The sequence below is a fragment of the Rhinolophus sinicus genome, linkage group LG02 (assembly GCF_036562045.2).
Source record: "Rhinolophus sinicus isolate RSC01 linkage group LG02, ASM3656204v1, whole genome shotgun sequence".
NCBI classification, from domain to species: Eukaryota; Metazoa; Chordata; class Mammalia; order Chiroptera; family Rhinolophidae; genus Rhinolophus; species Rhinolophus sinicus.
In genome coordinates this window covers 128,016,404-128,042,478 of record NC_133752.1, presented here as the reverse complement: position 1 = coordinate 128,042,478, position 26,075 = coordinate 128,016,404, and the positions used below count along the sequence as shown (strand labels likewise).

General features: G+C 33.6%; 1 protein-coding gene across 3 annotated transcripts in view; it reads left to right on the top strand.

Moving 5' to 3' along the window:
• The window catches only part of SYT1 (synaptotagmin 1), a 505,880-nt gene that overhangs the window by 149,044 nt on the left and 330,761 nt on the right, over positions 1–26,075 (top strand). For 2 of the 3 annotated variants that reach the window (XM_074325375.1, XM_074325377.1), the window contains exon 3: positions 11,864–11,921. The exons of the other annotated variant lie outside the window; for it this stretch is intronic. The gene's annotated coding sequence lies outside the window, so the exon portion shown is untranslated. The remainder of the gene's footprint in view (positions 1–11,863; positions 11,922–26,075) is intronic. 3 annotated transcript variants of the gene reach the window in all.

The window sequence follows — 26,075 nt, the reverse complement described above, 5'->3', positions numbered from 1 at the left end:
CTTTGCCTTCTTCCTACCATCCAGATTCAGAAACATTTGCAACTTCTGACTTGGTGGTTAATTTAGCTTCACTTGTACAATTATGGAAATTAAAATATTTCTCATGCATGTAATGCTATTCTCTAGGTAATGAACCTTGAATGAAGTTTTATTTATATAGATGTACTAAGTGTAAACATAGGAGGTTATATAGTAATTGCAAGTTAGCTAATTAATTATAGCTGTAATAAATGTTTCTTTAAGAAATCCTAAGGTAACATGTTGCAAGTAAAGATAATTTTATAGCCAACTGTGTTATCAAAATAATGTTCTTTATTCCACCATTTGTTGAACAGTAACCTTAACTGAATGTTACAACGTTTGTAACCACCCGCATAGTATAAATTCTAATACATTTAGGTGTCATCGTGTTTAGTTTTTACGTCAGGCTTACTTCACTGTCTATACTTACTTTTCTTTTTCCCTCGTGAATACAGATTGTCAGTGCCATATAAAAACAACTATAGGAATTTTTGTGATTTTAAATCAAACAATGTCTTTTCTTCAATGTCATGAATTTCAGTATTAAAAGCATTTCTATGAAAGAAACAAAATATTATACACTTTATAATATACTTTAAAATTTTTGCCTATGTTCTGATAAATTTTATTCAAATGTTTTTGTAGCACAAAGTTAAATAAAACATTACCTTATCAAAGGAATACTACCAAATTGCTTTGTTACATTGATCTTCTGAGAAGAACAATTGATCTCTTGAGACACCTGCATTCGTTCCTTGTTGCACTCTGCAATCTCATTCTGAGGTTGTCTACAAAATGGTCCAATCTACTTTACCTGCCTGATTTCTCGCTCCTCCATACTTACCTTATTCTCCTGCCATACCAACCTACTGTCTAGAAACCAAACATGCCCAGTGCTTTCCCCCTGAGACACTTCTTCCTGTCAAAACTCACAAAGAACAATGATCATCCAAGTACTATATGCCATCAGGGTTTTTACTACTCCCACCATTGAGTTTTAATTTGCATAGATAGAGAACTCATCATAGTTTGCCTTGTTTAAGAGTTATGGGTGGGTTCAACTTTCCCTTGTCCACTGTGTCTTCAGGATTAAAATTTCTTGAGAGCAGAAATTCCTTAATAGTTCTCATTTTTGTATGTGGAAAAATGCTTGGAAAGTACCTGCTCCAAAAGTGTGTGTGTGTGTGTGTTATATACATATATATGATATATATACACACATCTCTATGCCATAATTCAATACATATAAATATATTCCAGAAAGAATAATGCATGCATGGTTAAGCACAGAATAAATAAAAATCTAGATGGTAGAAATATAGATATATACACATATATCTAAATTTCATAATTTTACATATACTATAGATTATATATAATATAATATAGATTATATATATTTTTCCAGAAAAAATAAAATATGCATAAAGTGCAGAACAAACACCTGAAATTTAAGGATTTATTTATCTAAACAACATTTACTAAAATTAGCTTCCTCAATAAAACTGAGATTAAGTGAAATAATCATCAAAATAGTATCATTTGCAGTGAAATTAACTATTAATACCATGATCATTTGATTCCTCACGTGTTAAAAATCTCTTTTCAAAAGTCAGTAGGAACATTTTCTGACTTAGTTACAGCGGCGTGTATATTTATTTTATTGTACACCTCCTGCAAACACTGCTGATCATCAATTTGAAATAATATACACTTTGAGGTTGTGGTAGACGATGCTCAATGTATTGATTGGGGTCTCCGTGTTAACTTATTTTCTTAGCACTTGCTTCTTTTTGAGAAAGGAGCATGAAGACTAGGTGCCATGGAAACAACCTCTAAAGATCATGGGGATTCTGTTATCACTTATCAGAACATTCAGGAGAATTTCATAATTTCAGCTTAAATATCCCTAATTCACCCAGTCTTCTCTTATTCCCTAGTAAGGTGACAATCCTTGTTATTTTCCTGTCACGTACTTTTATATTAAACACATTACACAATTGCCCCGGCTCTTTAGCTTAGAACCTGAAAGGCAAGTGCATGAGTGCATAATGGGCTAGAGGCTAAGGTATGAAGGGTAGCGGTCATCTATCTGGGAGAGAGAAAAAGCAGAATAGTATAGAATAAAAGTAGTATTCTGCTATTGGCATTCCTACCCATGGAAGTGTCGAGAGCCTATGCCCATACATGGGAAAGTGTGTCCTGTACCCCTTTTCTTTTCTATCAAGGGTCATAATATTTATTCAATTATATACACTTCATATAAGGCTTTATGAAAAGCCTTAGTTTATAAATCTAAATAAATGTTCTAGGAGATAATTAAAAATTATTTTCATTCCCTATACAATAACTAAACGTCTTATAGAAATCAAGTAACTTTTCCATGTGCACATAAAAACCAAGAGGGTAGCTAGCATTAAGTCTGTCTATGAGCAATTGCAGGCCTGATTGGACGGCACCTCCAAATTGGGAAAGTAGATTTTTAGTTAGAAGATGCTGTGCAGAGAAAGCAGACTGACTGGGGTCTTCAGTAGTTTAGCTCAACTAATATTTATTTAGAACCCCATGTATTCTAAGCAATGTACTAGGTTCTGTGAATCTCTTGGAGAGCTGGCATTATCATGGGTTAAACAACAAAAACAGACTTTAATGTAATGTACTAAGTGTTGTGACAGAGGTATGAGTTGGCATTTTACAGACAAGGACCATTTGTTCTACTTCCATTTGTTCCACACAACTCCTAGAATAGTACCATAGAAATTCAAAAAAACATTTGTTGAGATTAGCCTGATTAGAGAGATGAAACAGTAGCTTCTTTTGGAGCCACATCTAGTGTATTGACAACAAGACTGGGATTCGTAGTCAACGAGGAAAAAGGTCTGTGCTTCTCATCAGCCTCTGCCAACCGAGTTTACTAAGCTTAATATAATTAGTATTCAATGGTGAGCTTTATGTGGACATTCTAGTTCATGTTATGATTGTTATAATAGTAAAATTAGAAATCATGTGGTAGATGATATTACATAGTCTCCACTAAAGTATGTTGAAGTGAAATATTATATGATTATTTTCTGAGTCTCTACTAGACCAAGACTATGAAAGTGATTACAATAAAATCAGTTTCTTTTCAAAAATAATATGACCTTACCCTATAACTGAAGAGGAAATTGCAATGCTAGGGGATTCCATGGCAACTACGACGACGACACTACTAAGAAACAGTAAAAATTCACTTGCTCTAGTATGCAATTAAAAAATAATTTTTATTTCAAATTGAAGGTTGGTCTCTTCGGTTGTTTTCTATCAGATAGCCAAAAACTCAGGCCTTTATAACCTCTGCCTAGAGACCTACCTCCAAGGAAATTTGCCTGTTTTAAGGAATTAGTTCTAAGGAACTAATCTTGATTGTATTATTTTTGTCAATGAAAATTAGTTGCCATTCACATTAGACACCTAAAGGATCAAAGAGTAGAAACTGAGAAAAGAGCTCACTCATGTTCTTGTCTCACTTGTTCGGCTGTTATTCTATTCACTATGTCATTTCATGGGTGAAATGAGAATCTTTTTCAAACCCAAATAAAACTGTCTCAAATTTTTAAGTGAAATTGTATTGCAATCTCCCCCAAATATCTAATGCTAGAGAGCCCAAGTACTTTTCTCTACTGAGAAATTTAATATGATAACTATATATTCCCTATGTAATTTGGTGGATACTCTCTCTCTCTCTCAAATATATTTAGGTTTTTTAAACATCTTTGAATTCTTTGAATAAACCATTAATTTAGAATTTTATAAGATTGCATTTATGGTCATTTTAAGAAAAATAATATTTTTATCAGAATTAGGTGGTTGTTTTTTTGCCACAAGTATCTTATTTAGCACCTTTTCTCCTCTGGTCTTTTCTATTATCAATTTGTTTTCATCCATTGATCGGGGAATCTAAGAGTCTTGTGTTCTGAAACTATGACTTCATATGTATTCACTTTCAAAATGAAAATCATGTTCTCTTCTTTGAAATTCTTACCAATTCCAACTCCCACACATTTCAATCTAAGAAATAGCTTTTGAAATGTGTTTTCTCCACAAAGTTTTGTTTTTTTTTTCTTTTTGACCTTTTGAATTAAAGAAGTGCTATCCATTTAAAGAATTGAAGGGGGAAGGGGAGATGGTAGAAGAAGGTAAAGGGGGTCAAATATGTGGTGATGGAAGGAAAACTGACTGGGTGGTGAACACACGATGTGACACACAGATGCTGTATTACAGAATGGTACACCTGAAACCTATGTAATTTTACTAACCATTGTCACCCCCAATAAATGTAACTTTAAAAAGGCCAAAAATAAAAATAAAATAAAGAATTGAGAGTGAGGCTATTTGAGTTAACATGGACCTTTGTATTCCCAAGTCATCACATAATGTCTTTTAGCTATCCCCCTGGTATTCATCTCTTAACTTAGATAGTCACTCAAATTTTGTTGATTCTAATTAATAGAAAATGTATCTCTCAACTTTCATGACCACCTAATATAATTCTCTGTGAACTATGTAGATATTCAGAGATAAAAATAGTGTGACAAATGTTTTATGCTTCTTATAAATATATACTGAAAGTATCCAACTATAGTAAATTATCTTATGGAGATGAAACTGTTATGTTGATTTTGGAATCTTTTGTTTAATATAAAAAGAATGATATTCAGGTAAAATTTCCAGGAGAACTGATGAAACTTTAAAAGGTTGCACACTGAACATTTCTTGAAAAGGCTCCTATTTTTAAGGCTTTTTGTTGTTCTAAGATTAGATACATTCAATTACTTTTAGAACTCAAAGATACTTCAATAAATCAGTTAATCCAATCTTCTCCCTTAGGGTAAGTATTGTGTTACCCCATTTACCAATGAAGCAATTAAGACAAAGAAAACTTATTTGAATTGCTTCAGGTGACACACATCTATTAAGTAGGGAGAAATGTCTAGAAAGTAAGTTTTCTACCTTCTGAAAGCCATTTCCAGCACTACAGGGACTTGGTTGCAAGGGAAAAACAGGATTCAGATACAGACAGACCTGAATTGAGATCTTGGTTCCACCACTTACTAACTCTAAAGAAGTTGTGAACTGAGTTTGCTAATATGTAAACAGAGATTTAACACCTACTTCAACATGTCCTTGTGAAGCTGAATGTGAAAACTATATGCAATCTGCTGAGTTTAGCTTATTAAATAACATTTTTTTAAAAAATCATGCTATTTCTCCAAAAATAGGCATATAACCTCCCATAATGAATCCTTGAAGAGGGCAGTTTTCATGTGAATATAAAGATCCAGGATACCTCTGAACCAATCTGTACTGATGTTTATATTTGTACACTCTTTTTATTTGGTTGGTGCAAAAGTAATTGCAGTTTAAAAGGTTAGAAATGTTTGCAAAAACCGCAATTACTTTTGCACCAACCTAAAGTTTACCAGTAAGAAAGACAGAGATGAAGATGATGTCTTGAGAATAAGTTTAACATGAGAAATTGCTTGGTTTCTATTTTATCTCTACATTGTTCCCCAAGTAGATATTAAATAGAGGACTGAAGACCACTTCTTCTAGGCTATGGTTTTGTCATGGCTGGCCCTGAACTTCCAGCTTGATACCTTCTCATGGTACTAAGTTAAACCCAAAATACAGCAAAGCACTCAAGTTGAGCCAATCAGCATATCTCATTCCATATCCCAAGATCCCACTTATTTGTTCAATAACACTTTGCTGGATTTGACTTTGCAGCAAACCAAGGCTTAAATAAATCATTTTCTCTCCTTCAGCCTTAAATCTGTATATAGAATTGCTGCTTCGCTCTCCCTGCCTAAGCTAAAACAATTTGGAAAGCTGAGTCAACTTACTTTCATTTCTTGTCATTTCACCAACACTCTCTATCCTGGTAAGACATGTGCAGTTTTTACAGATACCTTGGAGCCACTTCTAAAATGATTTGGTCGGCTTCTTTTTATAAAGTCAGAAATTATGCAAGTATCTACTTTATCTAAATATTCTCCATTGTTTCTAATTGTGGAAGTGCCAGAATCTATATAGAAATCAAAACCCTTTGAAAATAGTGCAGTTCTTTTCTGTTTTCTCTCCTTTGTGCTTCCTCCTTTTTTGTACTCGGTGCTGCCCACAGACACACTAATTCAAGCCATCACTGACCAGCTTTTTACAGGGATATTGCCACCAACGTCTTGATTCGAACATAGAATTATAAGAAACATTGTGCTTGCTCTGTTCTGACAAAGCTGGAAAAGTTGGACCCTGCTCACCTCCGCAGTGAATCAGACTGAAATGGCAAGCTTATTTCAAGTCATAGTTTCAGGTGCCTTTAAGGATATTTAACTACGTAGAACTTCCAAGTTTGGGGGGAAAAAAAAAAAAAAAAGGTATACGTTTCATTTCCACATGCTAGGTCCTTGGCCGCTCTTCGCAAAAATGCCTAGGAAATAGGACAATGAGAAGAAAACAAAGTAAGGACTTCACAGTAGTCCCAGGACCACCAACCATGCTTGGTGGCCAAGGAGTCATTTTGGGTAGCTGCCAAGGAGCATTCTAGTTCATTTTCTGAGCTCAGGGTATATCCTGCCCATCTCCATCAGCCGATGAGCATTTATTTTGCACTTACTCAGTTTTAACTCATTTTATTGTAGGAAAGCACAAATTGCAGAACATGGCCTTCTCTAGTTATCAATTCAAAATTAGCATAGACGTAACTGGGGAAAACAATGAGATCATATATAAATGAAGGATAAATTAGGTGTTATAGAATGTAAGTGCTCTGTAAGGTTTTAGGAAAGAAAACACTTGAAAACAGAGTTGATTACTGTAGGCTTCATGGAGGTGTCAGCAATTGTGCCTGGTGGGTCTTGAATTAAATATCATTTTCTGGAATTAAGTATAGACCCTAAGAGTTTCTTCAGCTTTCTCTCCTCTAAGATGGGCAGTGCCAATTCTGTGACCTTGTAGTAAGAGAGAATTTACATAAACTCCTGCCATTTTATGGCTTCTTTTGAACACTCTATATTACTGTGCACTTGGGGACCCTAGATATGAAAGCAGGGAGTGTGTAGTCACTTTAATCATAATAAAAGGAACATAAAGATTTCTACATCTGCATGTCTGTATCAAAAGAACACGAAAATGTCACTTCATACTTACCAAAACCATTAATCACCTTTTGCATTCTCTCTTCTATATTAAAGTCTCTTTCAACGGGATTTATTTTCCATTACTTGAATCAATGCACTGTTCTTTTATTCTTTTTTTTTCTATTTTCCCCCATTTTTCTTCATTTAAAACCCATATGAGGCTATTCTCTTCTATAAAAATGTTCACAGTTGCTCATTTTAATAAGCAGAACCATTACAGAAATAAGAGCTGGAGGGCACCTTGGAGAATCACCTTTTCCCACTCTCTCATTTCACAGCTGATAAAATTGAGGTCAAAATAGATTAAATGATTTGCCTAAAGTCACACACTAGATAGAGGCAGAAACCAACTAGGATTATATGACACTAAATTTTACTTTCATCAATGTACAATATTATTCATTCAACAAATATCTATTTACATGGCAGGCACTATTCTAGGGACTGGAGACTCGTAGGGGCTCCTATAGGCCATTGTCACTAGTGTTTCTGCAGGGTTCTCCTCCCTTAAGTATGCTCACCGTGACTTTGTTATACCTTTTTATTTTAATAGTTTTCTTTCTTCGTGCTTTGATAAGGTCCTTATCTTCACTGAATCCCAATTAACCTCCCCAAGCTTCTCATTTAATTAATTCCCATCCTCCTTTTCAACATACAAACTGGCTCTCCTGACTTAGTGCCATTCTGCCTCATTATCTACCCCCCATTCTAAAACAATTATTTTGAATATAATGAAAATGTTAAACATGGTTGAACCCAGTATGTGATTATTGTCACTGCAACTGCCAACAAATGTTGTAGTATGTTTCGACTGGGATAACAAAGTGTCACAACAGAACAATGAGTAGACCCTTCATCCTGCCCCCCCTTTTTTCAATCTTGGTTGGTAAATATTTCCTTCTATCCTAATGAGGAGAGGCTTGCAGGCTTAAGCCTCTTAAGTGGCTGTACACACAAGAGGAAAAAAAAGAGAAAAAATTATTTGCCCTAATTACGAGGCACAATCTTTTGGCCTCCATCCTTCCTGTCAAGGAAACTTCCTATTCCATATTACTGACTCCCTGTCAGGAACATCATAGGGACCTGTAGCGATTCCATTTATTTATGGAACATTTGTTTGTTCACTCTGTTACTTGATGAATTATTTTCCTTTTATTGCCTAATGCCCTCCAATAGTCATCCAGATAAACGTCATTATTTTATATAGTTAGAGACAGAATGAAACAATCTTGTGCTTAATGAACAAAATAAATATAGAGCACACAGTTCAGTGTAATGTTTTGTAGAGATACTGGAAAATGGCACTTTGTTATTTTAATAGTTTTCCTGTCTCTTTTTGGATACTGTTTGTTTTGATATTTCATAAATTCTCATAAAAAGTTGCAAATTAGTATAAGAAGTTCTTCTGTGCCCTTTACCTAGATTAACTAATTGTTTTCATTTCATCCTAGATCATTTTCACTGTCTCATAAAATATATACATACATTATACACATAATATAATACGTATATATGTGTGTATACATGATTCATATAGTTTTACGAACCATTTGAGAATAAGTTGGAGACACAGTATACTTCATTGTAAGTACTTAAGTACTTTAGCATATATTTCAGTGTGTTTGCTAAGAATAGGACATTTGCTTACATCACACAACACAGTTATCAATCACAGGTAATTTACCGTAGATATAATACCATTATCTAATTCATAATCCACATTCACATTTCATCAATTGTCACAATACTGTTTTTAATAGCTAATTGTGTTTATCCCCCATTGGTCCAGGATCTAATCTAGAATCATATGATACACTCAGTTGTCATGCAATACTTTATTTTTGTTGTTACTTAAAAGCTTACATTCAGTCACTAATGAATGGCCTGGATTGGCATAGTGTCTCTATTTTAAAGTAATCTCTGCTTGCTGTCTACTGTTCCCAGAAAAAGAATTTAAGCCAAAAGATGTCTTAGAAATCCCTTAGGATTAGTGATATCTGCGCTGAGGGAATGGCACATCAACTTTGTATCTATGTTCTAACCACAAGATTTGTCATTTCAATAGTAGGGAGCCCAAGAAAGAGAAAATTGGAGTTTAACAACATTTTACAATTTTGACATTTAAAACTTGGGCTAGGGATTCTGTTGACATTTCAGTCCAACTGGCACTACAGGAATATGAGTAGTGTTTACAAGGGGCCTTGTTGGAAGGATTCACAGGGCACGTTCTAAATCCAACCCTAAATAAGTATTTACCTTAGTGCAGTGTTAGGAAAAACTCAATTAAAATCAATATATAGTCATCAAAATGAAGCATTTGAGATATTTAAAACCAAGTGTGGATGTAAATATTAATTGTCATTCTTGAAAGTAAGTTTGGATATAAATATTAATCATTTGTCATTCTTGAAAGTAAGTCCCCTTTCAAAAACACAGCTGTGCATTTTTAAGTGTCTACCATTAAAAGGAATAGTTTCCTTCCCCCACCCATAAAAATTACAAGAAAAGGCAAGGATTTGTAGTACTTGTACTGCCTGAAGCATGCAGTGTTTTGTTTAATTCTGTAATAGAATTATGGTTAGGGATCCAAAGCTTCAGCAGTTTGATTTCTAGCCACTGTTGAGTAGTAATCCCTAAGTCTCAGATAATTTTCTCTTTTCTCATGTCAGGCCTGCTTCTAAAACTGGATAAAAAGAACATGAGTCATCAGCTTCACTGACTATGAGTGCATGGAATGTTTTGTGAAAAATATATAAACCTACTTAAACTGATGCTTATTTTTTTTTTTTTTTTTAGAATTGTATAAACACATAAAAGTACCAAGGCTCAATACTAGACAATGTCTGAATCAGACCAACAGATAACCCATGGTATTACTGAAAAGCCAGATCGATGACAAAGTATGCATGTCAGTAGTCAGCCCATAGATTAAAAGTAAAAATGTAGTTTGTCCCCTACAGTAGAACAGGCTTGCCCATTCATCCTTGTGATAGATAGGTATGCATGCAAAACCAAACTGAAATCAAATCCCTGCAGATGGTTCATAAGTCACAAAAACTGTTTAATCCTTTCACTGCATCCCTTAGGGAAGCCTGCCCCTTGGTAGGCAATAATGTACAACATGCAGAATGTCAAGTGTTCCCTTAGTTTTTTTAGTAGAAAGCTTTCGTTTTCTCTACCAGGTTCCAACCCGCCCCCCGCAAATTTCTTGTAAAGGACTCTTGGTCACTCTGCTACTTTAATATGTACATCCATAGAATTATCTCGTAGTTGTTTTAATAGGAAAAGTGTCAATGTACTGAAACTATATATATAGATATCTTACCTAAAATTGACTGTGGCTCAAAGTCGTGTTTCAAGAGGCAGCCAGACAAATCTATGTGCATTTCTATGGCGCTCTTTGTAATGGCTTTTACTAGAAAACAGCTGAGTTTCAAGCAGGAATTAATATGAAAGCAGACCTTGGAGGCTTAACCACCGAGCAGATGCAGTAAATGCAGCTTGGAACTATAGCTGTCACTTCAGATCTTTTCCACTGATTACCTGTGTGAGTCAATCGCCAGAGCTGCTGGCATTATAATATTTTGGTTGAATATGGAGAGTGTACGAACTCTTAAAACAGGTTAACATGCCTGTTATGAACTTATTTTTAAATATTCTATTCTTTCTTGATTTTCTCTCTACCTAAATTTTTTGAAGAGTACAAATAATAAGAACATATGCAAAAGATAATAAGAACATATGCAAAAGGTACCTGTCCCCAGCACTGTGAAATTTTTTATTTGTGAGTTGTTAACTTGTCAAACCAAATCAGAATTTCGTGATCTCTTTATTACATTAAAGCAATTCCTGATATTGACTCTTAGGAAGGACTTAATTGTGTTATTTCCAAACTAAAAGTTGTACTTTTTTCTGCAATAACATGAGATTAATTTTCTCCTGATGGACTTATTTTATATACATAATCTACTACCTATCTAGATCTAAATTGATCTAGCTATCTATGTATCTATCTCTGCTAAATAGTATTAGGTTATATCTGGACATTGATTTGGCTCTGAAAATAGGCAAATATGTGTAATATACTGAAGTGATCCTAACATTAGTGAAATTCTAAAATTCAAAAGTAACATGATATGTATAAGGTTGATTTATAATAATCATTGATATTCAATATAGCACTAGGCATTTAATTGACTAATAATTGTATGATTCTTTAATGAATATAATAATGTAATAGTCTCTAACAATGTCTGCCTAAATTAGTATCATTTCAATTTTCAAGTTGAAAAACCATGATACAGGAAACATAATTAACTTTTCTGAAAAACAGTATATAAACTTACCACAGAATCTTGATCTCTAGCTCTTCAAAACAACTTTAAAATCCTTATCTATCTATCTATCATCATCATATATATGTATGTATATATGTATGTGTATATATATATATGAATAGATAATGGAAATACTAATGGTGCATATATATATATACGTATATATATACATATATATGATATTATACTGTATTTGGATTATGCATTGCAAGATTTTTAAGTTGAAATATTGAATAATAAAATTAATCAGTTATATTTATGACCATCTGAAATGATTCTGAACTATGTATGGTCTCCTAACCACTGTGCATATTGTTTTCCTTTTAGAAAACAAGAATATAAAAGAAAACAGACACCAAAATCCCCCAGAATTTCTAACAGAACAGTAAGTACTTTAATGATACAATAATTATAGTAGAGCTTCTATACAATTAAAAGAGCTTATAAATTTCTTTTACAGAAATATTCCTTTCTGTTTTCAAAAATAAGAAATTAATATACTAGGCAAATGGAGCCTTCTACAACTCAATTTCAGTTTACTGGAGTAAACTGAAAATCATTTATCATACAATTAATCCTTTTAGATAAGAGGCCAAGGTAATCCTTGTGATACATCAATGTGGCAGAAAATGGTTATGTTGATTACACCACATCTTTTGACTGGCATCATATCATGTTAAAATCTAACAAAGAAAAAGTAGTAAGTAAAATTTAATCAGAATGCCTCACATTTGTTGTATATGATAACAAAATTGATTCATTTTAAACAGAATCAATATGCTTAGTGTGTTTGGTATGTTTATAAGCGTTAAGTTGGAATTATAAAAAATGGCAACCATCTGCAGGCTTAAAATCTATGGCTTTATTTCATTAGTACATTTCTTTTCAATCTTCTCATAACTGCACTATGACATGTCTTTCCTTACATAGTTATTATTAGATAATAATTGTTTTCCTAAATGTTTTTATTAAACAAAATTAAATGTATTCCTGATATAATTTCATGGTAAAGTTCGTGTGTGTGTGTGTGTGTGTGTGTGTGTATATCTCAATGGAAAGGATATGTGGTAAAAAAATGCATAAGTAATTTTTCCAGGTTGTAGGTACACAAATTACACTTAATAAAATTTTTGAGTTTCCAAAGAACTTTAATGCATAAATCACATCTTAATTTAAATAATTAAATATAATTAACCATGGTTATGATATAAATCTAACATCTTAAATCTACTTTATTTATTGGAAGTATTAGAGAAGCAGGGAGAGAAGGATGTTTCTTTTACTACCCTGTCTGAATATTTATTATTCAAGTGCAGCATCACTTTACATAAAACACTCTATCTCACTTTTTGCTGTAATTATGGATGGCCATATACTTTAAATTTTTAAATCAGAAATTTACAAAACCCAAAATTTTCAAAAACGTTTCCTTCATTTAAAAAATAAACTCCAAATATGTGAAATGGTGTTTTGAGGTGACGGAGCAAGTTATGAACAGGTTTACATAGCTCTGGGTGCAAGAAAGAGCATTTAAAAATCAGATTTTTTATCATGTAACAAGAAAACTCTGCTAATTTAAATGAATTGCAAGGTATGAAATAAATGAGCAATTCCTTTTTGACGTATTTTTTTACCATTAAAAAGTTGAATATTTCAATGACAGAACCATACAAATCTGTTTTAAGCTCTTTATTCAAAAGCCAGATAACATCTACCCTACCCCCTCACAATTTCTTAGCCATCTTGTAATTTCACTGTTAAAAGCCATCTGTGACTGTTTTCTGATCTAATTTATCTATAAGTGACTTGATCTATTATTCAGGTGTGACTTATATAAGTGATTTGATTTTAATTGTAATTTGCATAATTGTATTGAAATAGGATTTAGTACGGCATTCTTTGGAGGGAACTGACACAAGTAATGAGATCTGCCCATTTAGAGTAATCCTAAAGAAAATAATGTACATGTTTCAAGAAAGAAATCATGCCTTTTCTTGGTGTGTTTGTGGTTTGGGGCAGTATTTTCTTTTAGGCTTTGTCTTTTATTTAACAACTACATGCTACATCACTCATCAGTAACTGTAAGGAAAAATGACTCTTAACTCGAACCCAAATAATAAAAAAGTGTTATTCCTTGAACATTTTATAAAATGCTTATGAAAGAAAATACTCTGAATTAAAATAATACTGTCAAAACATAAACATCTTAACATATTCTTAATCTCCAAAGAGTTCATGAGTTAGATGTGTCAGCACATGGAATAAAGCATGATACAAGTTGATGATATTGGATAATACAGTGAATATTTCTCATCTTTATCATCTACAGAATTTGTCCCAATGTTGCAAGCCCATGAATAAATGAGTTTTTACAATTTATATTTGAATCAAATCTTTTAAGTGAAAGATTTTTTTAGCATAGGAAAGTTGTACTAACCTCCTATAATTTTTCCTCAAAGCCCATAGCTTAAAAACAATTGGGTAATTGATTAAAATATTACCAAGGATCTTGAGAGTACACTGAACTTATATTTCACAAAAAAGTTTTTGTGCTCAAAAAAGTTAAAGGGTAAGGAAAGATAAGAAAAGCACCATTGGAAATTGTATTTTAAAATAATTTTTCTCTCGATTGCTGAACACTCAGGGGTACTTTCAAGAACTCCATGGGTCAGCTCTCTACAGACTCTGAAAACACTCGATTATAATAATAACAAAGGGACATTTAAAAATACATCCAGAAGCTCAGGCATGCTTCTTGGAAACGATTCACATTATCCTATATTTGCTAAACCTCTTTAAATATTACCAGGAGTTGATGTTCTCACTCAAAGAATGGCTATTATTAACAATCTTGCTTTCCTGGCACACCAAATAGAAGAAGAAGTATTCAGTAAGAAAAGTCCTAATAGAAAGCAGATTTTAACTAGGAAAGCATTTTGTGATTCATTAGAGAACAGATATTATTTGCAAATGCCCCTCAGAAGCTTAATTGAGTCAAACCTTTCTCTATTCCAAGTAACAAGTCCTTGTAATCAAAAAGTATAGACGTGTGTGTAATAGTAGCATAAAACTAGGAAAAAAACGTATCTATTCAGTCCAATATATTCTCATTTTATAGACATTACCTCCTCTAATATCCTTATTTATAGAGGGCCAGATAAGTCATTTATCTCAGCACTCAATATCTAGTGGCAGAATCAAGAAAAATTCTGGCTTAATTAACCCACTATTTTTTTCTATCTGCCGTATTACCTGAAAGTGCTTATATAAAAAATGAGGGTCTCAGATTGGTTCAAGAAGCTGCTTCTCAAACTTTAAACTTCTTTCAACCAAAACTCTAATGAAAATTTATACAAATAACTTTGCCTAGTCTTTACCTGCCCAAAACTTTATTTTGATATAGCTCATTAGTATAATATTTATAGTGGAAAGAATTATGTACATATATATATAGAGAGAGAGAGGGAATTGGAGTCCTGGCTTCAGCCAACTCCCCCTCTCATAGTGCAGAGTTCCAGAGCATAGGAGAAGGTAATGACATTCAAGATCATACAGCTACAAAACTACTAGATAATAATACATATGTACATAAAATCTGTCATCAACAACAGATAAGCAATCACCTCTTTGCTTCTCTGTTTTCGTATCTGGATAATGAAAAAAAATCTTCCCAGTCTACTCCCCAAGACTCTGTGAGATCATATTAGCTATATAATGATCACTGCAGTGATGTTTAAATATAAATTTTGGCTATCGAATTGTTGTATAAAACCTTACATTATACTACTGTAAGAGAACGTTTTGTGAAAATTTGCCTTTACTCTTTCGGGAATCCCATATGTCATTTACAAGAGTGTGTGGCTGCTGATACCGAAGTGGTTGATTGATTTGTTTTAGACAATAATGGTCATCCAGAAAAAAATTCCCTTTTCCTTAAATTTATAATTGACCCTCAATCCTGGTCAGCTTTCTCACACATAGATCTAAGAGAGTTCTTATATAAAAGGAAGAGAGCTAAGAAAGGAAAGGGAACATTTATTGGGCTCTTAGCTTATGTCAGATGTTTTAGTAATCATAAGATTAAATTTTATTTAAGTATCAAAAGAATTCTTCCTATGTTATTACAGTTTCATAGACGATGAAAATGCAAACTGAAAGCTTTACAAAGTTAGCCTAATCAGTAAGCAGCAGAACCACCATTTGAACTCAGCTCTGTCTGATTACCCTTTTCCAAGTTATCACTCTTAACTAAACACAGCACAACTGGTAAAGGCAAGACATATTTCATTTTCCTATATAAATGATGGCATGGTGAGCGGAGGTAAAAGTACTGACTGTATCACTTTTTAAAATGTCTTTTGTCTATGTAAAATACATGTGATGTGCCTATGATGTTACTTTTCTTTATCACCTATCAATAAACATTAGACTGTATTGTGTATATTTGTCCTTCAGATGCTAAAATTAAACCTTGATAGGAGAATGTAATTATTAAAAACAGCTATCTTTCGATAGAAAATTCCCTTTAAAATCTTTGGTACAACTTTGGAAATTCATTCTTTTGTATATTCCTCATTCTTTATTTAACAGATGCTATTGAGTACCTACTGTATACATTGTCCTAGCTGCTAGAGACACAGAGTGAACAAAGCACAGTCTCTTCATCAAGTAGCTTATAGAGTAATTACAAATATTGGAATATTCACTTTATTAAGAGACTAGTACTACTTTGGTTTATATTAATAAACTCTCTTTTTTAAGATATTCATCTGATGAATAATGGTCAGAATCACTATGTTTTTGTTTACCAAATGATTCAGAGTTTTGTCACTTTCTGTGGAACATTGGGAAAGATGGGTTTTCCACAACAGTTATCGTTCATGACAAAGCTAAAGCTAATCCATGTTTCATGACTTAGGCTATTTTCTAGAATACTAAAGAAGGAAACTTCTACAATCTTATGATAGCATACTTTGGGCTTTGGAAACTCATCTTCTGTGTTCAAATCCCAGCTCCACTATTTATTTGAGCTACAAGACGTAGAGCAATTTAACAGTCCTCTATATGTTTTAATTTCTTCATTGAGTGATTGTAATAATCATACGAGTTAAAGATATACAGAGATTTTATTTGTTTATATAGCAGTTAATAGTTTGTAATAGCAGTTTATATCTTGTTAATAGTCAGTGTTGTATTAAAGTTAGCTATTATAATTAATAAATAAAATTCAATCCATGACTTCTAGAAGTATTAATCTTTGATTTGGATGTTCTCGTTGATATTAGTTTATTTTATTTTGAAAACGTCATCAACTTTCATGACTCTGAAATATAACTTGTGTATTTGCAAAAGAGATGAAGTGGGAATGCCTTAAAATCAGTCAAGTCTAAAATTAATAAGACTTTAAAACAAATGATTCAGCTGTCTGAATAATTAATGCTAATTTTGATCTGCTCTAACATTCTGATTTCTTTACTTATTTTTCTTTACCAGAGCATTACTTTGGGTTGCGTTATTTATTTGCATAATTAAGATTGTTGGCAGTGAATGAAGGAGCTGTGTTCAAGTCCTATTTCTGCCTCTTACTGGCTTTATGATCTCAGGAAGACAATTTAACCTCTTTGCCTCAATATCCTCTTCTATAAAAATGAAGCTAATGAAGTCTATGTAAAGGTTTCATATGAGAATTCTAATAGAGTTGACCCTTGAACCACACAGGTTTGAACTGCTCAGGGCCACTTATACATAGATTTTTTTGTTTTGTTTTAAATAAATATACAGTAGGACCTTCATATTCTTGGGTTTCGCATCCACAGATTCAACCAACTGCAGGTCAAAAAAAATATTTTCAGCTTGCAGTTGGGAAGCCGTGGATGTGAAGGGCCAACTGTATGAATTGTTCTACACCATTTTATGTAAGGCACTTGAGCATCATGGATCTTGGTATCTGCAGTGGGTCTGGAACAATCCCCTGTGGACACCAAGGGACAACTGTTGTTACATTTTTAGGGATTTTCTATTGTGCGGGGGTTGGTGCCCCTAACCTCAGCCTCATTCAAGGGTCAACTGCACATGTTTATTAAGTGTTTATTACAGAAGTTAATACAATGTCATCAGCAAATAGTAATTCTGTTGTGATATTTGCCATTAAAGGCAACTCCTTTGCAATATTAAGAAGGCATTCTTTTAAAATTATGACACATATACAAGTCTGCAAGGAATAAAGAGGAAGGAAAGTGTGAAGGAAAAGGAAAGTAGAGGATAGTTAGAAATCTTGAATGCAAGATGAAATTAGGTTTTGATACACTAGGATATAGGCATGCTCTGGGAGGAGTCCACCATCAGCTCTCTCCTGAAGGCCTCTTCCTCCTTAAAGCATATACTGAAATTAGAAAAGGTCAACAACAGCATGACACCCTTTCAGAGAAGTCAAAATTAAGACTTGAGACATTCTGACAGTCTTCATGGCCCTATAAGGAAGCCGAGTCAGTATGCATTATGACGTGATGGATACCAAAAAGGTGTTCTACCCTACCGTGAAATTACTTCCTTTGGAGTCAAAAATGGAGTTATTGTCTCCAGAGAAAACAAATCTAACAAACTATAAACTGTTCAAGTTTCCAGAAATAAATTACATTCAACACATGTTATTACATGCACCATGTTTAAAGGACAGTTTTATACCACTATATGGCAAATGATACTCTTCTTTAAAAAATTGTAAATAAAATTTTGTATGTGATATCTGCAATTAACATGACAAAATTATTTTTTCACCAAGGAAATCTCAAACCACAAAAATTGCTTATTTTGCCCCTTCTCCCCCATGATAAATAATATTTTGAGTTTCCTCCTCGTTTTAGTACCTCAATTGTTTTCAGTTAGTAAATTTTCATATCCACCATTTTCATTTGACTTGATTGTTTAAGTCATTCTTTTGCAAATACCATTAAATTCCTTCATAATACTGTCATAGATTACCTATGCTAACATCACTACCCCTTCTAATGTCAAATATTGTTCTGCCTCTGAAGATAAGTATATCCCAATCTTCATAATAACTGTCCATATAGCAACAAAATATAATTCATGGTAAATATTATTTCTCTCCTGTCTTTAAAATAGAATCCTTACATAAACTACAATTCTCTTCCTAGTATAAAATATGAGAAATCTGGTTCAGCATATGCTCCATTGTACATTTGAGCAATTTATGTTCCCTGTTCTTATGGTTAATAGGAATTGCTTAACCCTGCTATTGTTTTTATTTTCCACTTTCAAAAGAATCTGGCAAAGCCTGTGTTTATGAATTGTACAAAATGTTTCAGAATGAGAAAATAATGTCTCTAAACAAATGTTCAAACTGCATTGGTTTGCTAATTCAATGACCCCCATAGTGATATTACATAAATTTTCAATAGTCTGAAATGTTTTGTAAGAAATCATTCTGAGCAACAGTTTTAAAGTTCCTCAGGGTACTTGTTTATCCATTTTATCTTTGCGTTTAGCATTGACACAATTTGCCATAACATCTCCTGGAAAGTTATTTATTTTTTATTAGGTATGTAATATTTGAACTATGAGGATTGAACCTTGGATTTTTCTTTCCTTTTGTTCTTTAAAATATTTTTTTTCTAATTTTAGAGAAGGTTTTCTTAATGCCCCCAAATTATGTCTTAGAGCATTTAATACCACTGTATTTTAGAATACAATATTTTTTTATATATCTGAATTATGCCTATTAGCATAATTCTAGAAAAAAATGAGTTTGCATAATTTGTTAATTATTAACATATCCATTATTTCCATTAAGGTAAGATTTAAACAATTATCAATGTTTTACAAAAGGTAAAGCCAAATTTCTCATTAAATGAGACGGCTGAAATAATTAGAGAAAACATAGGCAGTCTCCAACCCAGGAAAGAGTTATATAACAAAATCCATTTTAAGATGTTTTCTTTCCATTTTATAAGATGGATATTTACTAAGAGAAGTTGCACAAATAAACCTGTGAAAATCCACAGTCTACGCCAAACCACAATATTTATAGCATTGGGAATGGGGACTGGGTGAGTGAGACGGAGATAGGAGCAAAATGTTTCTCCATTTTTCCTGACAATCACCAGCTAAAATTTGAAAACTAAGTACAGCTGGCTTTCCACACTGCCTCATCTATTTCTAACTTTTGCTTTTTCCTGATGTAATTCTACTTCCCATCTGATATTCTCAAGCTAAATTTTCTTTAAAGTGCTTTTGGCTTCAAATTTCCTAACACTACTTTTCTCTTGACCAAAATGCCTCAATGCAGCTGGTATGAGAAAACACCCAAGAAAAAAGGAACTAGGTCAAAGCATTCTCTTTGCTTCTCCACCCCGTACCCTCACAATGTTTAACACCAATAAAGAAATGACATAAGGGATTTTAGGCCGTGTGAGGTCCTGAAGTGCTGAACTGAGGTAGTGTGGGTGGAGACAGGACCCACAGGCCCTGGACACAGCATCCCTGTACTGCTATGAGGTGTTAACATTTCCTTCCAATCACCTACCTAGGACGCCAGAGTTTATTTTAGTACCTACGTGGTTTCCCAGTGGTTTTTGTGAGGCTTGTGAAGAGCATTTAATACCACTGTTCAATGAGGTGCAATAGGCCAAAAGCTGTTCAATGAGGCGCAATAGGCCAAAAATTATCTGTGCTTTTTTTTCTTCTTCTGTAATGTAACTTATTTAAAGTATGTGATGAAATAATACTATTTATCTATAGTTCATTTTTAAAATTTTTTGAACACCCTAAATAAAAAACATCCACTCGTGAAGTAAATATTTATAAATATCCACTCTAGATGAAGAAAATTATTTTATGTGTACCATTGCCTTAGTTCAGGCTGTTATAATAAACTCTCACAGGCTGGGGAGTTTACAAACAATAGACATTTACTTCTCACAGTTCTGGAGACTGGAAGCCTGAGATCAGGGTACCAGCATGGCCGTGCTCTGGTGAGAGCTCGTCCAGGTTACAGGCTTCTCTTTGTTTTATCCCCCCAGGGCGGAAAGAGTGCTCCCGGGGGTCCCTTTTTCTAAGGTTACTAATCCAGTTCATGACGGCTCCATTCCATGACCTAACCACCTCCAATGACCCCACTCCCTCATACCATCACACTGAGCATTAGAATTTCAACATGTGAATTGGTGAGTGCAGACTCGATCCATTGCTACCATCTACAACCACCCATTCTATTTGACAAGTCAGATCAAGGAAATAACCTTCAAATTTTAACTGTCAGTGTTCAGCATAACTCTGAATGTAAATATGATGAATATCTTTTCAAGAATAACCCCACTAGTCATCATAACACAAATGCTATGCTCTTTCTGTGCTGGCATCAGCAATTATGGAAGTGGCACGGTGAGGCCAGGCCAGACTGTTGCATCTCATTTTGCCAGGCTATTGTCAGTCCACCCCAGCCAGCCATGCCTCTGTCCCGGGTCTTACAGCAAAACGGGTGGCCCCCTGAGAGCTTTACATGGAATGTGCCTGTGAAGTTTATATTCATATCCATATTTCATAAATGATGAGACTGAGATTCTAAGAGGCAAGCTAACGTTGGCTCTGTAACAAAGTTTATCGTTTTTGAGCCAAATACAGGCCTGGGTCTATATAATGCTGAAACCAGTATTCTTAAACACACAAATTTCACGAACTTACTCTGAAATGATGTTTGAAGAGTTTTCTTTCTTTGCATAAGAGGGTGAACCCCTGAGTACGGTCGGCAAATCATCTTTGTCTCCCAGACCCTGGCACAGAGTAGGTGCTCAATGCTCATTGAACTGAAGTGATGACTTGCTTAGCCAGATCTACCATAGTGATGGCTTTATAAAGTTCCCTTGTCCCTTATTTTTCCTTACTGTTCTACAACTAGATTAATCCACATCTGCAAACATGCCATTACAATAAGTTTTTATTTTCAAGAGCTGTATGTTTAGCTTTAGACAAATATACCATTAATTTTTGAACTTTTTTAAAATTGTGATAAAATATACAATTTACTGTTCTAACCATTTTTAAATGGTATTAATACATTCATTCATTCGTGCAGTTGTACATACAGCCATCATCAACACCTACCTCCAAAACTTTTTCATCTTCCCTAACTGAAACTCCATGTCTATTAAATAATAATCCCCCACTCCCTGGGTCCACAGCCCCTGGAAACCACCATCCTACTTTTGGTCTCTTCACTACATTAGGAAAGTCATATTAGTGGAATCCTGTAGTTTTTGTCTATCTGGGTCTGTCTTATTTCACTTAGCATACTGTCTTCAAGGTTCATCTATGTTACAGCATGTGTCAGAATTTCCATACATTGTAAGGCTGAATAATATTCTATTGTGTGTATACGTTGCATTTTGTTGGTTCATTTATCCTATAATTGATTGAATAAGGTAGTTGTCGGAAGTGGAATATTTTTGCCAATTCACTCACTAAAGATGAAAATACAGAAATGCAATGAGTTTGTGACTTCTAGAATATCTTTTTATATCATAAACCCTAAAATTAATCACAGAAAATCAGTTCAGTATAGGCAATCAGAAGAAATAGATGAGTTTAAGATAATTTAGCATTTGTGAGTCATAAATATGCCACATTTTAATTCCTCAGACGAGAATCAGCCAGTCTTCATTTGATTACCTTATGTTTTTATACACTGACTGTGCTTCAGAAGATTTGCAAAGTTAGGGGTGTTTTTAAATTACCACTTCTCTAAAAATAAGTAAGATAATAGGGAGGGTATTGTTGATTCAAATAGGAATGTATATTTATAGACTTCAACTTTTCTAATACTACCATTTAACTTCTAATCCATGTATTATGAAATATTATTGTTCAAGAATTACTGAATGAATCTTAATAAACAAAAAGGAAATGATTTACTTATCATTCCTTTATATTTTCAACAAATATTACTTCCATGCTTAGTAATAATTTTATAGCTAGAATTTATTAATTGCAAGATACACACACATACATACGTATATATCACATTATAGTGGAATGGATGAACACTCTAAAATTAATTATCGTAGTATGAAAATAAGAAATACTTGGAAGCCAGCAGGTGAACATGACTTAACACTGCCTGAAAAACTTTACAAAGGAAAGGGCATTCCATCTTGATCTTACATGACTTATTTCCATGCTGGTTTTCTACTTTGGCAATGAATCGACTTAAGCATATTAAGGTTGGTTAAGGTTGAGGCTATAATGAGATTATGAAGGTCAAGTTAAAGTATTTGAAGTTTACCTCTAGCCAATGGAAAACCATTGTTTTCATGTTTTTCTTGTTATTTTTTTCCACTTAATATTCTGTAGAAGTTTTGGTAATAGAATAGTAGCAATTAAAAAATAAGTTTAAGAAAAGCAATTCCTTTGTTAGCTTGTATTAGTCTTTGTTTTCTTTTTCTTTCTTTTTTTTTTTTTTTTAATGTCCTTGCATTGTAGAAATGAGTCAAGATTTAAGCATATGACCTTGCCTCTTTTTCAGAACCATCACTTCTTCTCAGGTGATCCTCAATAGTGTGATTCATAAAAACATTTGTTATTAAATTGTTAGTCACAAAATAGTCATGAGGATGTGAAATACAGTACAAGGAATATAACCTACAATGTTGTAAAGACTATGTAGGGTGTCAGATGGGTACTGGATTTATCGGGGGGGATCACTTCATAGATTACATAAATGCCTAACCACTGTGCTGTACACCTGAAACTAATATAAAATAATATTGAATGTCAACTATAATTACATATATAACTACATATATATATAATGTATATGTATATATATAATTTTATATATTTACCTGGTTCATGTATCTATCTATGAATATATGTGAAAAAATTAAAATTATATAAAAGCAAAAAATAATTTTAAAAGTCTGAACACTCATGGGAAAAAAAACAAAACCAAACCATTTGTTATAAAAACTAAAGCCTGCTTCCCAAGGTCTCTGTTGCTTTAAGTTACTGCTGTAGTGAGGGAATTTCACAGTGCTGTTATGCTTTGGGTTAATACAGTTGTGTGTTTTGCTCGGGAAAGACAATTCTGATACTGTCCTATTGATTCAGATGTTTTCTGACAGTAGCTGCCTACCAGGTTTGCCTTCATTGACTTTTCAATGTTCTGTTACAAATAACTTGCATGTACAATTTGATATTGAAGGACACAGAAGGTTCCCCACTGTGCATGAAGTTGGAGTGGCCCTGACCTGTGGGGTGGTGAGTGCTTATGATTCTGAAAATCACCCCCTTGTCCTGAGCTGTTGCCATAAAAGAGTTGTGTTTTCTGTTATTCTTTTTTATTCCCCTTGTTTCATTCTTCCACACATTCCAATGTGCCTCTTATGCTTTAAAGGTTTAAACTTTATTCTTAGAAATACCGCAAACTGACTGAAACTTGAACTATAAAGTCATAGGTGTTTTCTTATTTTATTTATTTTTTAAAAAATATTTGGACTCCAAGATAGCTAGAATTGTAAGTACTTATTAGTACAGTTTTAAAGAAATCTTACTTGCTTGATTTTTTATAAAATTGTGGATGGTTAGAAATGTGTGTTACAATAAAAATAACTATCATTTATTGAATGCCTACCATTTGCCATGCTCTGTGCATTGCGATTTTCACATGTTATCTATAATTTTGACAACACAGCAAGGTAGGCATCATTACCCCATTTTACAGATGACGAACCTAAGACTTTGAGAGGTTAAGTCACTTGCCTGACATAGTAATAATTACTTCTATCTTTCTAATCACACTTGACTTTTAGTCATCTAAAATGACGGTAATATTGTTTGGATTTGCAGAGTACAATTTGCATAGAAATTTCACTTATAGTACCTCTTTCAACCTCACAAAACGGTTTTCTATACTTTGCATCCATCTTACTCTTTGTGAGACCATTTGAAGCTCTAGATTCAGAAATGGATTGTGGATTTCATTGTGCTGAAATATGATATGACCCTTTGTTAAGTCAGCATCATTTGTAATAATGGCCTCATTTCTACCACTACTAGTTTATATTTGTATTTTATGAAGAGAGAAGGCAGCTGGAGTACTTGACTATTGATGCCCTTACACAATTTGGGGGAATATTCTCACCTAGGCAATAGTTGCCTAAAGCAGAAACATGGTAATGCTTTGAGATCAAACTTCTATGTCCCAGAAAACTATGTAGAAAATATATACATAGCTATTTCCTGCAGTCTGCTACAGCATCCTTTCCCTTTAAAGACATTCCAGTTTGTGCAGTCTCTTCCCATATGGCCATATAAATCAAAGCATCCTGCTCTTTGAATAAGCATGGGAGAGAGGGGAGGAAAAGGACATCCAGCAAGACAGAGGACGCCTAACAGTGCTACACAAAGGTAATATGAAAATGGGTAGTAAGCATATTTGTCTCATTACTTACTATTAGTCCCAAAACTCAATAACATTAGATTAGATTCTCTGAAATAATCTAGGGAAGGGAAGTACAAGTTGGATAATGGGAACAACAAACAAAAAAGGTGGAAGAGTAAAGAGAGAAAAGAAATAAAGCCACATGTATGCTACCCTCTGTCCCCCCATGGGAACACAAAACCACCCTAGTCACCATTCTGGAAAGTACCACGTTCTTTCAAACACAAGAGCTTTGGCTCAAGGAGTTGACCCCCCTTTTCCTGAGCTAACCTCCTCCTAGGCTGAGGTGATTTCTTTCTCTCTTCTATATTCCCAGAGCATCTAGGACACATTTGTACTGTAGCACCCATCTGATCTGCTGGATACAAGTAAAATCAACCAGCAGTAGGGTAACCTAGCCACCTCTTCACCTCCACTACTTCAGAGAGCAATCCAGCTCTTTGAGCACAAATGCATAGCACACAGTACATAATTCTACTCAGTCGTTCAACAAACCAGACCCTGTGCTAGCACTGAGGGCTGTACTCAAAGAATGTTTGAAGAAAGGAGGAAAGAAGCAAGAGATCAAAAGTCTAGGGGTGGGAAGTAGAAGGAAGAAAGGGAGGCCAAAGATGTAAGTAATGATTTAATCTATCACATAATATTTCATAGGAAACATAATGTTTTCTTTTAGCAAAGAAATTTATTTGAAAAAAATACATATTTCAGAGTGCTTCAGAACTCACAGTGGAGATGAGGGAAATGAGTTTTATATAAGACTAGACATCAGATCTTAGATGTATTTATTCACACGAATTTGCAAGTTTATTTTTCATATGACTAAAATATTTTCACTTTCATATATAAGAAGACAAGATCTTTGTTTACGCCTTAGCCAACAAATTTTAGAAACAGACTCTAAGTTTATATAATGTAGCAAATGAAGTGAGAAGACAAAAGAATTTTATCTGCAAATCTACAAATCACTGCATTAGAACAATCTGAATTAATGCAAAATCTACCCTATACATGTGTGAGTACGTGAATGTCTGCGTGTGTGTGTTCTTTTTGGTCTGCATGAGACTGATTATGCTAATTTATACC